The following is a 7,910-nucleotide window of genomic DNA, read 5'->3' on the forward strand; positions in this document are numbered from 1 at the left end:
ATGCAATCGCCATGTAATTGCTTTACTTTATCACTAAGCAGTAGCGATAGTCGTAGAAGCAATAGTTGGAGAGACGACAACGATGCTACGATGGAGATCAATGCGTCAAGCCGGCGACGGTGGTGATCATGACGGTGCTTTGGAGATGGAGATCAAAGGCACAAGATAATGATGGCCATATCATATCACTTATATTGATTGCATGTGATGTTTATCCTTTATGCATCTTATTTTGCTTAGCACGGCAGTAGCATTATAAGATGATCTCTCACTAAATTTCAAGGTATAAGTATTCTCCCTGAGTATGCACCGTTGCTACAGTTTGTCATGTCGAGACACCACGTGATGATCGAGTGTGATAAGCTCTACGTTCACATACAACGGGTGCAAGCCAATTTTGCACAAGCAGAATACTCGGGTTAAACTTGACGAGCCTAGCATATGCAGATATGGTCTCGGATCACTAAGACTGAAAGGTAGAGCGTGAATCATATAGTAGATATGATCAACATAGTGATGTTCACCATTGAAAACTACTCCATCTCACGTGATGATCAGACACATGGTTTAGTTGATCTGGATCACGTGATCACTTAGATGATTAGAGGATGTCTATCTAAGTGGGAGTTCTTAAGTAATATGATTAATTGAACTTTAATTTATCATGAACTTAGTACCTGATAGTATTTTGCATGTCTATGTTGTTGTAGATAAATGGCCCATGTTGTTGTTCCGTTGAATTTTAATACGTTCCTAGAGAAAGCTAAGTTGAAAGATGATGGTAGCAACTACACGGACTGGGTCCGTAACTTGAGGATTATCCTCATTTCTACACAGAAGAATTACGTCCTGAAAGCACCGCTAGGTGCTAGGCCTGCTGCAGATGCTACTGATGACGTTAAGAACGTCCGGCAGAGCAAAGCTGATGACTACTTGATAGTTCAGTGTGCCATGATTTACGGATTACAACCGGGACTTCAACAACGTTTTGAACGTCATGGAGCATATGCGATGTTCCAGGGGTTGAAGTTAATATTTCAAGCAAATGCCCGGATTGGGAGATATGAAGTCTCCAATAAGTTCTATAGCTGCAAGATGGAGGAGAATAGTGAAGGAAATATGCCCTAGAGGCAATAATAAATTTATTATTTATTTCCTTATTTCATGATAAATGTTTATTATTCATGCTAGAATTGTATTAACCGGAAACATAATACATGTGTGAATACATAGACAAACAAAGTGTCACTAGTATGCCTCTACTTGACTAGCTCGTTAATCAAAGATGGTTATGTTTCCTAACCATAGACATGTGTTGTCATTTGATTAATGGGATCACATCATTAGGAGAATGATGTGATTGACATGACCCATTCTATTAGCTTAGCACCCGATCGTTTAGTATGTTGCTATTGCTTTCTTCATGACTTATACATGTTCCTATGACTATGAGATTATGCAACTCCCGTTTGCCGGAGGAACACTTTGTGTGCTACCAAACGTCACAACGTAACTGGGTGATTATAAAGGAGCTCTAGAGGTGTCTCCAAAGGTACATGTTGGGTTGGCGTATTTCGAGATTAGGATTTGTCACTCCGATTGTCGGAGAGGTATCTCTGGGCCCTCTCGGTAATGCACATCAAATAAGCCTTGCAAGCATTACAACTAATGAGTTAGTTGCAATATGATGTATTACGAAACGAGTAAAGAGACTTGCCGGTAACGAGATTGAACTAGGTATTGAGATACCGACGATCGAATCTCGGGCAAGTAACATACTGATGATAAAGGGAACAATGTATGTTGTTATGCGGTCTGACCGATAAAGATCTTCGTAGAATATGTGGGAGCCAATATGAGCATCCAGGTTCCGCTATTGGTTATTGACCGGAGACGTGTCTCGGTCATGTCTACATTGTTCTCGAACCCGTAGGGTCCGCACGCTTAAGGTTTTGATGACAGTTATATTATGAGTTTATGCATTTTATGTACTGAACTTTGTTCGGAGTCCCGAATGTGATCACAGACATGACGAGGAGTCTCTAAATGGCCGAGACATAAAGATTGATATATTGGAAGCCTATATTTGGATATCGGAAGTGTTCCGGGTGAAATCGGGATTTTACCGGAGTACCGGGAGGTTACCGGAACCCCCCACGAGGTATATGGGCCTTAGTGGGCTTTAGTGGAAGAGAGGAGAGGTGGCCAGGGCTGGGCCGCGCGCCCCTCCCCCCCTAGTCCGAATAGGACAAGGAGAGGGGGGCGACGCCCCCCTTCCTTCTCTCTCTCCTCTTTCCCCCTTCCCGAATCCTATTCCAACTAGGAAAGGGGGGGAATCCTACTCCCGGTAGGAGTAGGACTCCTCCTGGCGCGCCCTCCTCCTGGCCGGCCGCACCCCCCCCTTGATCCTTTATATACGGAGGCAGGGGGCACCCCATAGACACAAGTTGATCCACATGATCATATTCTTAGCCGTGTGCGGTGCCCCCTTCCACCATAATCCTCGATAATATTGTAGCGGTGCTTAGGCGAAGCCCTGCGACGGTAGTACATCAAGATCGTCACCACGCCGTCGTGCTGACGGAACTCTTCCCCGACACTTTGCTGGATCGGAGTCCGGGGATCGTCATCGAGCTGAACATGTGCTAGAACTCGGAGGTGCCGTAGTTTCGGTGCTTGATCGGTCGGGTCGTGAAGACGTACGACTACATCAACCGCGTTGTGCTAACGCTTCCGCCGTCGGTCTACAAGGGTACGTAGATCACACTCTCCCCTCTCGTTGCTATGCATCACCATGATCTTGCGTGTGCGTAGGAATTTTTTTGAAATTACTACGTTCCCCAACAGTGGCATCCGAGCCTAGGTTTTATGTGTTGATGTTATATGCACGAGTAGAAAACAAGTGAGTTGTGGGTGATATAAGTCATACTGCTTACCAGCATGTCATACTTTGGTTCGGCGGTATTGTTGGATGAAGCGGCCCGGACCGACATTACGCGTACGCTTACGCGAGACCGGTTCTCCCGACTTGCTTTGCACAAAGGTGGCTAGCGGGTGACAGTTTCTCCAACTTTAGTTGAACCGAGTGTGGCTACGCCCGGTCCTTGCGAAGGTTAAAACAGCACCAACTTGACAAACTATCGTTGTGGTTTTGATGCGTAGGTAAGATTGGTTCTTGCTTAAGCCCGTAGCAGCCACGTAAATCTTGCAACAACAAAGTAGAGGACGTCTAACTTGTTTTTGCAGGGCATGTTGTGATGTGATATGGTCAAGACATGATGCTAAATTTTATTGTATGAGATGATCATGTTTTATAACCAAGTTATCGGCAACTGGCGGGAGCCATATGGTTGTCACTTTATTGTATGCAATGCAATTGCACTGTAATGCTTTACTTTATCACTAAGCGGTAGCGATAGTCGTGGAAGCATAAGATTGGCGAGACGACAACGATGCTACGATGGTGATCAAGGTGTCGCGCCGGTGACGATGGAGATCACGACGGTGCTTCGAAGATGGAGATCATAAGCACAAGATGATGATGGCCATATCATATCACTTATATTGATTGCATGTGATGTTTATCTTTTATGCATCTTATCTTGCTTTGATTGACAGTAGCATTTTAAGATGATCTCTCAATAATTATCAAGAAGTGTTCTCCCTGAGTATGCACCGTTGTGAAAGTTCTTCGTGCTGAGACACCACGTGATGATCGGGTGTGATAGGCTCTACGTTCAAATACAACGGGTGCAAAACAGTTGCACACGCGGAATACTCAGGTTATACTTGAAGAGCCAAGCATATACAGATATGGCCTCGGAACACGGAGACCGAAAGGTAGAGCGTGAATCATATAGTAGATATGATCAACATAGTGATGTTCACCAATGAAACTACTCCATCTCACGTGATGATCGGACATGGTCTAGTTGATTTGGATCACGTAATCACTTAGAGGATTAGAGGGATGTCTATCTAAGTGGGAGTTCTGAAGTAATATGATTAATTGAACTTAAATTTATCATGAACTTAGTCCTGGTAGTATTTTGCAAATTATGTTGTAGATCAATAGCTCGCGTTGTTGCTTCCCTGTGTTTATTTTGATATGTTCCTAGAGAAAATTGTGTTGAAAGATGTTAGTAGCAATGATGCGGATTGGATCCGTGATCTGAGGTTTATCCTCATTGCTGCACAGAAGAATTATGTCCTTGATGCACCGCTAAGTGACAAACCTATTGCAGGAGCAGATGCAGATGTTATGAACGTTTGGCTAGCTCAATATGATGACTACTTGATAGTTTAGTGCACCATGCTTAACGGCTTAGAATCGGGACTTCAAAGACGTTTTGAACGTCATGGACCATATGAGATGTTCCAGGAGTTGAAGTTAATATTTCAAGCAAATGCCCGAGTTGAGAGATATGAAGAATCCAACAAGTTCTATAGCTAAAAGATGGAGGAGAATCGCTCAAGCAGTGAGCATGTGCTCAGATTGTCTGGGTACTACAATCGCTTGAATCAAGTGGGAGTTAATCTTCCATATAAAATAGTGATTGACAGAATTCTCTAGTCACCATCACCAAGTTAGTAGAACTTCGTGATGAACTATAATATGCAAGGGATAACGGAAACGATTCCCAAGCTCTTCATGATGAAATCGATGAAGGTAGAAATCAAGAAAGAGCATCAAGTGTTGATGGTTGACAAGATCACTAGTTTCAAGAAAAGGGCAAAGGAAAAAAGGGGAACTTCAAGAAGAACAGCAAGCAAGTTGCTGCTCAAGTGAAGAAGCCCAAGTCTGGTCCTAAGCCTGAGACTAAGTGCTTCTACTGCAAAGGGACTGGTCACTGGAAGCGGAACTACCCCAAGTGATTGGCGGATAAGAAGGATGGCAAAGTGAACATAAGTATATTTGATATACATGTTATTGATGTGTACTTTACTAGTGTTTATAGCAACCCCTCAGTATTTGATACTAGTTCAGTTGCTAAGATTAGTAACTCGAAACGGGAGTTGCAGAATAAACAGAGACTAGTTAAGGGTGAAGTGACGATGTGTGTTGGAAGTGGTTCCAAGATTGATATGATCATCATCACACACTCCCTATAATTTCGGGATTAGTGTTGAACCTAAATAAGTGTTATTTGGTGTTTGCGTTGAGCATGAATATGATTTGATCATGTTTATTGTAATACGGTTATTCGTTTAAGTAAGAGAATAAATTGTTGTTCTGTTTACATGAATAAAACCTTATATGGTTACACACCCAATGAAAATAGTTCACTGGATCTCGATCGTAGTGATACACATAATCATAATATTGAAACCAAAAGATGCAAAGTTAATAATGATAGTGCAACTTATTTGTGGCACTACCGTTTAGGTCATATCGGTGTAAAGCGCATGAAGAAACTCCATACTGATGGACTTTTGGAACCACTTGATTATGAATCACTTGGTACTTGCGAACCGTGCCTCATGGGCAAGATGACTAAAACGCCGTTCTCCAGTACTATGGAGAGAGTAACCGATTTGTTGGAAATCATACATACTGATGTATGTGATCCGATGAATATTGAGGCTCGTGGCGGGTATCATTATTTTCTAATCTTCATAGATGATTTGAGCAGATATGAGTATATCTACTTGATGAAACACAAGTCTGAAATATTTGAAAAGTTCAAAGAATTGCAGAGTGAAGTGGAGAATCATCGTAACAAAAATAAAAGTTTCTACGATATGATCGCAGAAGTAAAATATTTGAGTTACGAGTTTGGCCTTCAGTTAAAACAATGTGAAAAAGTTTCACTACTCACGCCACCTGGAACACCACAATGTAATGGTGTGTCCGAATGTCATAACCGTACTTTATTAGATATGGTGCGATCTATGATGTCTCTTACCGATCTACCACTATCGTTTTGGGGTTATGCATTAGAGATAGATGCATTCACGTTAAATAGGGCACCATCTAAATCTGTTGAGACGACACAATCTGAACTGTGGTTTGGCAAGAAACCAAAGTTGTCGTTTCTTAAAGTTTGGGGTTGTGATGCTTATATGAAAAAGTTTCATCCTGATAAGCTCAAACCCAAATCGGAGAAATATGTCTTCATAGGATACCCAAAGGAGACTGTTGGTACACCTTCTATCACAGATCCGAAGGCAAATTATTCATTGCTGAGAATGGATCCTTTCTAGAGAAGGAGTTTCTCTCGAAAGAAGTGAGTGGGAGGAAAGTAGAACTTGATGAGGTAACTATACCTACTCCCTTATTGGAAAGTAGTTCATCACAGAAATCTGTTCCTGTGACTACTAGACCGATTAGTGAGGAAGCTAATGATGATGATCATGTACTTCAGATCAAGTTACTACCGAACCTCGTAGGTAAACCAGAGTGAGATCCGCACCAGAGTGGTACGGTAATCCAGTTCTGGAGGTCATGTTACTTGACCATGATGAGCCTACGAACTATGAGGAAGCGATGATGAGCCCAGATTCCGCGAAATGGCTTGAGGCCATGAAATCTGAGATGAGATCCATGTATGAGAACAAAGTATGGACTTTGATTGACTTGCCCAATGATCGGCGAGCCATTGAGATTAAATGGATCTTCAAGAGGAAGACAGACGCTGATAGTAGTGTTACTATCTACAAAGCTAGAATTGTCGCAAAAAAAGGTTTTCGACAAGTTCAAGGTGTTGACTACGATGAGAGTTTCTCACTCGTATCTATGCTTAAATCTGTCCGAATCATGTTAGCAATTGCCGCATTTTATGAAATCTGGCAAATGGATAAACAAAACTGCATTCCTTAATGGATTTATTAAAGAAGAGTTGTATATGATACAACCAGAAGGTTTTGTCAATCCTAAAGGTGCTAACAAAATGTGCAAGCTCCAGCAATCCATCTATGGACTGGTGCAAGCATCTCGGAGTTGGAATATGCGCTTTGATGAGATGATCAAAGCATATAGTTTTATACAGACTTGCGGTGAAGCCTGTATTTACAGGAAAGTGAGTGGGAGCACTACAACATTTCTGATAAGTATATGTGAATGACATATTGTTGATCGTAAATAATGTAGAATTATTCTGCAAAGCATAAAGGAGTGTTTTCAAAGAAGTTTTTCAAAGAAAGACCTCGGTAAAGCTGCTTACATATTAAGCATCAAGATCTATAGAGATAGATCAAGACGCTTGATAAGTTTTTTCAATAAGTACATACCTTGACAATATTTTGAAGTAGTTCAAAAATGGAACAGTCAAAGAAAGAGTTCTTGGCTGTGTTACAAGGTGTGAAATTGAGTAAGACTCAAAGCCCGACCACGACAGAAGATAGAAAGAGAATGAAAGTCATTCCCTATGCCTCAGCCATAGGTTCTATAAAGTATGCCATGCTGTGTACCAGATCTATTGTATACCCTACACTGTGTTAAGCAAGGGAGTACAATAGTGATCTAAGAGTAGATCACTGGACAGCGGTCAAAACTATCCTTAGTGGAATAAGGAAATATTTCTCAATTATGGAGGTGACAAAAGGTTCGTCGTAAAAAGTTACGTCGATGCAAGTTTTGACACAGATCTGGATGACTCTAAGTCTCGATCTAAATACATATTGAAAGTGGGAGCAATTAGCTAGAGTAGCTCTGTGCAGAGCATTGTAGACACAGAATTCACAAAATACTTACGGATATGTATGTGACAGACCCGTTGACTAAAATTATCTCACAAGCAAAACATGATCACACCTTAGTACTCTTTGGGTGTTAATCACATAAACGATGTGAACTAGATTACTGACTCTAGTAAACCCTTTGGGTATAGGTCACATGACGATGTGAACTATGGGTGTTAATCACATGGTGATGTGAACTATTAGTGTTGAATCACATGGCGATGTGATCT

This window comes from Triticum dicoccoides, chromosome 3A, assembly GCF_002162155.2.
Source record: "Triticum dicoccoides isolate Atlit2015 ecotype Zavitan chromosome 3A, WEW_v2.0, whole genome shotgun sequence".
Taxonomy (NCBI): domain Eukaryota; kingdom Viridiplantae; phylum Streptophyta; class Magnoliopsida; order Poales; family Poaceae; genus Triticum; species Triticum dicoccoides.